Source organism: Oncorhynchus mykiss, chromosome 20 (assembly GCF_013265735.2).
Source record: "Oncorhynchus mykiss isolate Arlee chromosome 20, USDA_OmykA_1.1, whole genome shotgun sequence".
Taxonomy (NCBI): Eukaryota; Metazoa; Chordata; class Actinopteri; order Salmoniformes; family Salmonidae; genus Oncorhynchus; species Oncorhynchus mykiss.
The window spans coordinates 43587575-43597519 of record NC_048584.1 but is presented as its reverse complement, the minus strand read 5'-3'; positions in this window follow the sequence as shown (position 1 = coordinate 43597519).

Genomic DNA, 9945 nt, shown 5'->3' with positions numbered 1-9945 from the left:
TGAGCCCGAACATGTGACGGTCTTGTCTGGGTCTATTTGATTGATCAGCGTTTACCTCAACAAATAAACATGTACTGTTCTCTTTTTTTTGCCTTTGAAAAAATAGTTAGTAGATCATTATGTAAGGTATCATTATTGTAGTTATATGTAGACAAACATAGCCTACTCATTATTCCCCCCCCCCCCCCCCCCCCCCACACACACACACACACACACACACATGACTAATTAGTAGCCTATGATAATTAAGAGTGCAATTAAAGCACATGATAAGATCACTGAGTCCTGTGGGTGATCACTGTATTCAAATATTTAACTGATCTAATGAAACTTGATTTGATTTCTACTGAGTGTTGGTACTCAATTTAGTGAATTTACATGCAAGTAATCCCATTTTAACATACAGAGGAGTTTAGTTTAGGGTTATCTTTGCATAGCCTTTCCCATCCTCTCCCCAGGGAATATGTAGGCCTACTACTGTAATGTATTTCTCCAAGGCTCTACATTTATTTTATGTGATTACGTTTTACAGGATGGATTGTGAGAGAGAGAACAGACACATTTCCTCAAATACAGTGCCTTGCGAAAGTATTCGGCCCCCTTGAACTTTGCGACCTTTTGCCACGTTTTAGGCTTCAAACATAAAGATATAAAACTGTATTTTTTTGTGAACAATCAACAACAAGTGGGACACAATCATGAAGTGGAACGACATTTATTGGATATTTCAAACTTTTTTAACAAATCAAAAACTGAAAAATTGGGCGTGCAAAATTACTACTGTATCTGCCTATGCCGTTCTGTACCATCACTCATTCATATATCTTTATGGACATATTCTTTATCCCTTTACACTTGTGTGTATAAGGTAGTAGTTGTGGAATTGTTAGGTTAGATTACTCGTTGGTTATTACTGCATTGTCGGAACTAGAAGCACAAGCATTTCGCTACACTCGCATTAACATCTGCTAACCATGTGTATGTGACCAATACATTTGATTTGATTTGAATTTGATTTGATTTGAGATGCAGCATTTTCAGGAAGTATTCAGACCCCTTGTTGACTTTTTCCACATTTTGTTATGTTACAACCGTATTCTAAAATTGATTAAATTAAATTCCCCCCCCCCCCCCCCCCCCCCCCTCATCAATCTACACACAATACTACATAATGACAAACGCAAAAACAGGTTTTTATTTTTTTTAAATACAAATCTGAAATATCACATTTTACTTAAGTATTCAGACACTTTACTCAGTACTTTGTTGAAGAACCTTTTTCAGCCATTACACCTGTGAGTCTTTCTGGGTAAGTATCTAAGAGCTTTGCACACCTGTATTTGGGGAGTTTCTCCCATTCTTCTCTGCAGATCCTCTCAACCTCTGTGAGGTTGGATGGGGAGTGTTACTGTATTCATACCCCTGAGTCTATACATGTCAGAATCACCTTTTTCAGCCATTACACCTGTGAGTCTTTCTGGGTAAGTATCTAAGAGCTTTGCACACCTGTATTTGGGGAGTTTCTCCCATTCTTCTCTGCAGATCCTCTCAACCTCTGTGAGGTTGGATGGGGAGTGTTACTGTATTCATACCCCTGAGTCTATACATGTCAGAATCACCTTTGGCAGCGGTTACAGCTGTGAGTCTTTCTGGGTAAGTCTCTAAGAGCTTTGCACACCTGGATTGTACAGTACTTACACCTGATTATTTTTTAAATTCTTCAAGCTCTGTCAAGTTGGTTGTTGATCATTGCAAGACAGCCATAGATTTAAGCTGATTTAAGTCAAATCTGTAACTAGGCCACTCAAGAACATTGATACAGTAGTTTCATTTTTAGTTATGACGGTATGATAAGCACTAAGCAGATGTCAAAAAGCCTACTTTAAAGTAGAAGGAGATGAGTCGACTTTACAGTAGCAGGAGATGAGTCTATTTTACAGGAGCAGGAGATGAGTCGACTTTACAGTAGCAGGAGATGAGTCTATTTTACAGGAGCAGGAGATGAGTCTACTTTACAGTAGCAGGAGATGAGTCTACTTTACAGTAGCAGGAGATGAGTCTACTTTACAGTAGCAGGAGATGAGTCTACTTTACAGTAGCAGGAGATAAGTCTATTTTACAGGAGCAGGAGATGAGTAAAAAAATCATATACCTAGCTGGGTATTGTAACGAAACCAATTATTAGCCTGCTAATATTGTTGCACTCGCTAAGTTTCGGGGTCTTAGTAACTTGTCTGTAACCTGATTTGATCCCAGCAGATTACTCATTGTTCAAAGTGCTTTTCCCAAAATACATTTATACAACAACAAAAATGACAAAAGGCATCCCCAAAGATTAAAAACTAAAAGTTAAGGCCTCCTGGCCACCAAACTAAACCTCACAGCCTCACAGCCTGGTTACTGCTGCCTCCCGGCCACCAAACTAAACCTCACAGCCTGGTTACTGCTGCCTCCTGGCCACCAAACTAAACCTCACAGCCTGGTTACTGCTGCCCCCCAGCCACCAAACTAAACCTCACAGCCTCACAGCCTGGTTACTGCTGCCACCCGGCCACCAAACTAAACCTCACAGCCTCACAGCCTGGTTACTGCTGCCACCCACCCAGCCACCAAACTAAACCTCACAGCCTGGTTACTGCTGCCTCCTGGCCATCAAACTAAACCTCACAGCCTGGTTACTGCTGCCTCCCGGCCACCAAACTAAACCTCACAGCCTGGTTACTGCTGCCTCCTGGCCACCAAACTAAACCTCACAGCCTGGTTACTGCTGCCCCCCAGCCACCAAACTAAACCTCACAGCCTCACAGCCTGGTTACTGCTGCCACCCGGCCACCAAACTAAACCTCACAGCCTCACAGCCTGGTTACTGCTGCCACCCACCCAGCCACCAAACTAAACCTCACAGCCTGGTTACTGCTGCCTCCTGGCCATCAAACTAAACCTCACAGCCTGGTTACTGCTGCCTCCCGGCCACCAAACTAAACCTCACAGCCTGGTTACTGCTGCCTCCTGGCCACCAAACTAAACCTCACAGCCTGGTTACTGCTGCCCCCCAGCCACCAAACTAAACCTCACAGCCTCACAGCCTGGTTACTGCTGCCACCCGGCCACCAAACTAAACCTCACAGCCTCACAGCCTGGTTACTGCTGCCACCCACCCAGCCACCAAACTAAACCTCACAGCCTGGTTACTGCTGCCTCCTGGCCATCAAACTAAACCTCACAGCCTGGTTACTGCTGCCTCCTGGCCACCAAACTAAACCTCACAGCCTGGTTACTGCTGCCCCCCAGCCACCAAACTAAACCTCACAGCCTCACAGCCTGGTTACTGCTGCCACCCGGCCACCAAACTAAACCTCACAGCCTCACAGCCTGGTTACTGCTGCCCCCCAGCCACCAAACTAAACCTCACAGCCTCACAGCCTGGTTACTGCTGCCACCCGGCCACCAAACTAAACCTCACAGCCTCACAGCCTGGTTACTGCTGCCACCCACCCAGCCACCAAACTAAACCTCACAGCCTGGTTACTGCTGCCTCCTGGCCATCAAACTAAACCTCACAGCCTGGTTACTGCTGCCTCCTGGCCATCAAACTAAACCTCACAGCCTCACAGCCTGGTTGTTACTGCTGCCACCCACCCAGCCACCAAATTAAACCTCACAGCCTGGTTACTGCTGCCTCCTGAACACCAAACTAAACCTCACAGCCAAGTTTGAGGAGCCATTTTGTAAATGATTAAAACGTTATGTGGAGGAGAAGGAAAGCAGTATTACTTCATCACTGACTAGGTGAACATGTAAGAACCATGGCAAAGCTGCACTAAGCACTTTATGAACAAAAAAATAAAACTATATATTTGTTCAAGTTTGTCATTTGGAAAAAGTTATTTCATCAACATTTTTTAAAGCAGATGGCCCTGAAATAGTATTACAGTTTAATGTATGGTATGAACGCTCTAGGGAATTGTACACCACCTTTCAAAAGTTTGGGGTCACTTAGAAATGTCCTTGTTTGGGGTCACTTAGAAATGTCCTTGTTTGGGGTCACTTAGAAATGTCCTTGTTTGGGGTCACTTAGAAATGTCCTTGTTTGGGGTCACTTAGAAATGTCCTTGTTTGGGGTCACTTAGAAATGTCCTTGTTTGGGGTCACTTAGAAATGTCCTTGTTTGGGGTCACTTAGAAATGTCCTTGTTTGGGGTCACTTAGAAATGTCCTTGTTTGGGGTCACTTAGAAATGTCCTTGTTTGGGGTCACTTAGAAATGTCCTTGTTTGGGGTCACTTAGAAATGTCCTTGTTTGGGGTCACTTAGAAATGTCCTTGTTTGGGGTCACTTAGAAATGTCCTTGTTTGGGGTCACTTAGAAATGTCCTTGTTTGGGGTCACTTAGAAATGTCCTTGTTTGGGGTCACTTAGAAATGTCCTTGTTTGGGGTCACTTAGAAATGTCCTTGTTTGGGGTCACTTAGAAATGTCCTTGTTTGGGGTCACTTAGAAATGTCCTTGTTTGGGGTCACTTAGAAATGTCCTTGTTTGGGGTCACTTAGAAATGTCCTTGTTTGGGGTCACTTAGAAATGTCCTTGTTTTTTAAAAGAAAAAACATTATTTTTTTTGTCCATTAAAATAACATCAAATGGATCAGAAATACAGTGTAGACATTGTTAATGTTGTAAATGACTATTGTAGCTGTAGTAATCAAACCCACAAATGCTGATGCCCCAGATACTCAACTAGTCTAAAGAAGGCCAGTTTTATTGCTTCTTTAATTAGCACAACAGGGTTTTCTAATGATCGATTAGCCTTTTTAAAATGATCAACTTGGATTAGCTAACACAACGTGCCATTGGAACACAGGAGTGATGGTTGCTGATAATGGGCCTCTGGACGCCTATGTAGATTTTCCATAAAAATAATCAGCCGTTTCCAGCTACAATAGTAATTTACAACATTAACAATATCTACACTGTATTTCTGATCAATTTGATGTTATTTTAATGGACAAAAATGTGCTTTTCTTAAAAAAAAAAAAAAAAGGATATTTCTAAGTGACCTCAAACTTTTGAACGGTAGTGTACAATTCCCCAGAGCGTTCGGACATTAAACTGTAAATTGTAAATAAACTGTGTATGTTGTAATGTTTCCGATGGGTTAAGCGTTCACGTAGTCCCTCTCTGTTTCAGTCCATTTTCTTACGTTTGGTGCCTAATGAACATGCCCACGATGACGTGAGTCTTCAGGATGCGAAAAGCCCTATATCTGGCAGGAGAGCAGAAACAGTCTTGTACTCAGGCTAAAGCCTGGCTATCAAAATGCCATCCACTTCCCATTGTGTCACAGAAGCTGGGCAACTCGAAAGAACTATGGACATCGAAATACCTTTTCTCATTCATTTCTGCATGGTGTCCTGGAGGTTTGAAGCCCCCAGTGACCCGCGGCAGGGTCCATTGAGAGGCTCCGGCTCCGGATCCTTCTTCAAGACTGTGGGCCTCACCACGTCAGTGTCCCGTTCCAGATGAATCAGCAAGCCCGTGATGATACAAGGAGCGGTATCTTGTATAGTTTCTCTCCAAGGTTCTCCAAGCCTCTCACTACAGCACCCCACTCCATCAACAGCTCCACTGTGTGTCACAGAGCTTCCACGGTCTTCCGTGGTCTTTGTGTGGCTTTCACGATAAGGGAAAGCTCATACCGAGGCATGACAAGTACAGACAATAATACAGTTTAAACGTCCAGACATTAACAACATTCTCTGAGTGTCAAGATGCTATGTTGAGAAATTAGGGGGATCAGAACATTATAGATTATGGAAAATACATACGCCAGACTTTTACCAAAAATGGAGGGTGAGGTAGGGGGCTTAAACCGTTTTGCATAAGAATACTGTGACTAGGGCTATCACAGACTAAAAAATATTGGTCAAACCAAGAGTCGTCTGTTCTTTCGACCAATCAACCAACTGGTCTAAATTTTTATTTAATTTAATTTAATTTAATTTTTTTAATTATTATTTTTTCCATACATAAGCACACCCTATGTGTTTTAATAAAATCAACTACATGTACTGAGCTTGTCTGATGCTTTAAGCTGTGATTAAATAATGACTTAAGAGGGAGCCAGAGATCAAAATAAGAAAAAAAAACCTATTCCCGAACCACCTCTTGCCGCTGCCTGCTGGCCTTGGCAGATTCTGCCATTAAGCTCCCGAAGTTGCAGTAATAGGCTGAACCAGGTGTCGGAAAACTTTTCCATTTGAAGTGCCGATGTATCCTACCATTTATCCTACCATTTATCCTACCATTTATCCTACCATTCATCCTACCATTTATCCTACCATTTATCCTACCATTTATCCTACCATTTTGACCGATCTGCATGCCAGTTATGATTTTGCATATTTATGTGGAACAGTTTCATTTATTTTATTAGGAATTCGTCGTATCTCAAAATCATTGTCATGTGGTTAGTAAACATGTATATCTAAATGAAAATGATACCATTATAAAAGTAACTTCTATTGCGATTGCCAACTATGTAAAAATAGCCTACATAAAGCCAACAAATAAAAACATTGCAGCCAGCAGGTGAAAGATATCCTGAATAACAATAAAGCACATTGGCTACACATGGCTTGTCTGCAAGGAACTTGAAACATTGTATCAACTGTCACCTTGGTCTATCCTGAAGCTTGCACTGACAAAACTAATATCCTGGACCCTCAGAGTTTCCAGGGCCAGTGAGCTTCGGGCTGTAGGCTATTTGCACAAGGGACTAGAAGTAATCAGGTAGGACCTATTTTATGACGTTTCGACCGGTTCAGAGCATGACATCCCCCCCCCCCCCCCCCCCCCCCTGAATGGTTATGGAAAGGGAGAGAGCTGGAAAGATTTTTCTAATAGGATACGTTGGAGGAACTATTGTCATTCTCAATGGATGTAAAAACAGACTTTGTTTACTTGCTGTTTGAGGTGAAGAAAAAGTTACTTTTAGAAGCTTCACAGCTGGTGATGAGTTAAGACAATCAGTAATACAATCAGATCCCCAAATGGGCACATTTATAAGCCTACATCTGTGCAGACTGGGTGGTGTAAGCCTACATCTGTGAAGACCGGGTTGTGTAAGCCTACATCTGCAGACTGGGTGGTGTAAGCCTACATCTGCAGACTGGGTGGTATAAGCCTACATCTGCATGCAGACTGGGTGGTGTAAGCCTACATCTGCGTGCAGACTGGGTAGTGTAAGCCTACATCTGCGTGCAGACTGGGTGGTGTAAGCCTACATCTGCATGCAGACTGGGTGGTGTAAGCCTACATCTGCATGCAGACTGGGTGGTGTAAGCCTACATCTGTGCAGACTGGGTGGTGTAAGCCTACATCTGCAGACCGGGTGGTGTAAGCCTACATCTGCAGACCGGGTGGTATAAGCCTACATCTGCAGACCGGGTGGTGTAAGCCTACATCTGCAGACTGGGTGGTATAAGCCTACATCTGCAGACTGGGTGGTATAAGCCTACATCTGCATGCAGACTGGGTGGTGTAAGCCTAAATCTGCATGCAGACTGGGTGGTGTAAGCCTACATCTGCATGCAGACTGGGTGGTGTAAGCCTACATCTGCATGCAGACTGGGTGGTGTAAGCCTACATCTGCATGCAGACTGGGTGGTGTAAGCCTACATCTGCATGCAGACTGGGTGGTGTAAGCCTACATCTGCATGCAGACCGGGTGGTGTAAGCCTACATCTGTGCAGACTGGGTGGTGTAAGCCTACATCTGCATGCTGACTGGGTAGTGTAAGCCTACATCTGCAGACCGGGTGGTGTAAGCCTACATCTGCAGACTGGGTGGTGTAAGCCTACATCTGCAGACTGGGTGGTGTAAGCCTACATCTGCATGCAGACTGGGTGGTGTAAGCCTACATCTGTGCAGACTGGGTGGTGTAAGCCTACATCTGCATGCAGACTGGGTGGTGTAAGCCTACATCTGCATGCAGACCGGGTTGTGTAAGCCTACATCTGCAGACTGGGTGGTGTAAGCCTACATCTGCAGACTGGGTGGTGTAAGCCTACATCTGCAGACTGGGTGGTGTAAGCCTACATCTGCAGACTGGGTGGTGTAAGCCTACATCTGCATGCAGACTGGGTGGTGTAAGCCTACATCTGTGCAGACTGGGTGGTGTAAGCCTACATCTGCATGCAGACTGGGTGGTGTAAGCCTACATCTGCGTGCAGACTGGGTGGTGTAAGCCTACATCTGCGTGCAGACTGGGTGGTGTAAGCATACATCTGCGTGCAGACTGGGTGGTGTAAGCCTACATCTGCGTGCAGAATGGGTGGTGTAAGCCTACATCTGCGTGCAGACTGGGTGGTGTAAGCCTACATCTGTGCAGACCGGGTAGTGTAAGCCTACATCTGCGTGCAGACTGGGGGGTGTAAGCCTACATCTGCAGACTGGGTGGTGTAAGCCTACATCTGCGTGCAGACTGGGTGGTATAAGCCTACATCTGCGTGCTGACTGGGTAGTGTAAGCCTACATCTGCAGACTGGGTGGTGTAAGCCTACATCTGCATGCAGACTGGGTGGTGTAAGCCTACATCTGCGTGCAGACTGGGTAGTGTAAGCCTACATCTGCATGCAGACTGGGTGGTGTAAGCCTACATCTGCAGACTGGGTGGTATAAGCCTACATCTGCATGCAGACCGGGTAGTGTAAGCCTACATCTGCGTGCAGACTGGGTGGTGTAAGCCTACATCTGCATGCTGACTGGGTGGTGTAAGCCTACATCTGCATGCTGACTGGGTGGTGTAAGCCTACATCTGCAGACTGGGTGGTGTAAGCCTACATCTGCATGCAGACTGGGTGGTGTAAGCCTACATCTGCAGACTGGGTGGTGTAAGCCTACATCTGTGCAGACCGGGTTGTGTAAGCCTACATCTGCAGACTGGGTGGTGTAAGCCTACATCTGCAGACTGCAGACTGGGTGGTGTAAGCCTACATCTGCATGCTGACTGGGTGGTGTAAGCCTACATCTGCATGCAGACTGGGTGGTGTAAGCCTACATCTGCAGACTGGATGGTGTAAGCCTACATCTGCATGCAGACTGGGTGGTGTAAGCCTACATCTGCAGACTGGGTTGTGTAAGCCTACATCTGCATGCAGACTGGGTGGTGTAAGCCTACATCTGTGCAGACTGGTTGGTGTAAGCCTACATCTGCATGCAGACTGGGTGGTGTAAGCCTACATCTGCGTGCAGACTGGGTGGTGTAAGCCTACATCTGCGTGCAGACTGGGTGGTGTAAGCCTACATCTGTGCAGACCGGGTAGTGTAAGCCTACATCTGCGTGCATACTGGGTGGTGTAAGCCTACATCTGCATGCAGACTGGGTGGTGTAAGCCTACATCTGCATGCAGACTGGGTGGTGTAAGCCTACATCTGCATGCAGACTGGGTGGTGTAAGCCTACATCTGCATGCAGACTGAGTGGTGTAAGCCTACATCTGCATGCAGACTGGGTGGTGTAAGCCTACATCTGCATGCAGACTGGGTGGTATAAGCCTACATCTGCATGCAGACTGGGTTGTGTAAGCCTACATCTGCATGCAGACTGGGTGGTGTAAGCCTACATCTGCAAGCAGACTGGGTGGTGTAAGCCTACATCTGCATGCAGACTGGGTGGTGTAAGCCTACATCTGCATGCAGACTGGGTGGTGTAAGCCTACATCTGCATGCAGACTGGGTGGTGTAAGCCTACATCTGCATGCAGACTGGGTGGTGTAAGCCTACATCTGCATGCAGACTGGGTGGTGTAAGCCTACATCTGTGCAGACTGGGTGGTGTAAGCCTACTTCTATGCGTAATCAGGTGCACATCCTTACTCAACGTTGACAGGAGCGCTCCAAACAAAACGCAATTAATATTGACCAGGAATGGTCTTGTTTTGATTCATTGTAGAA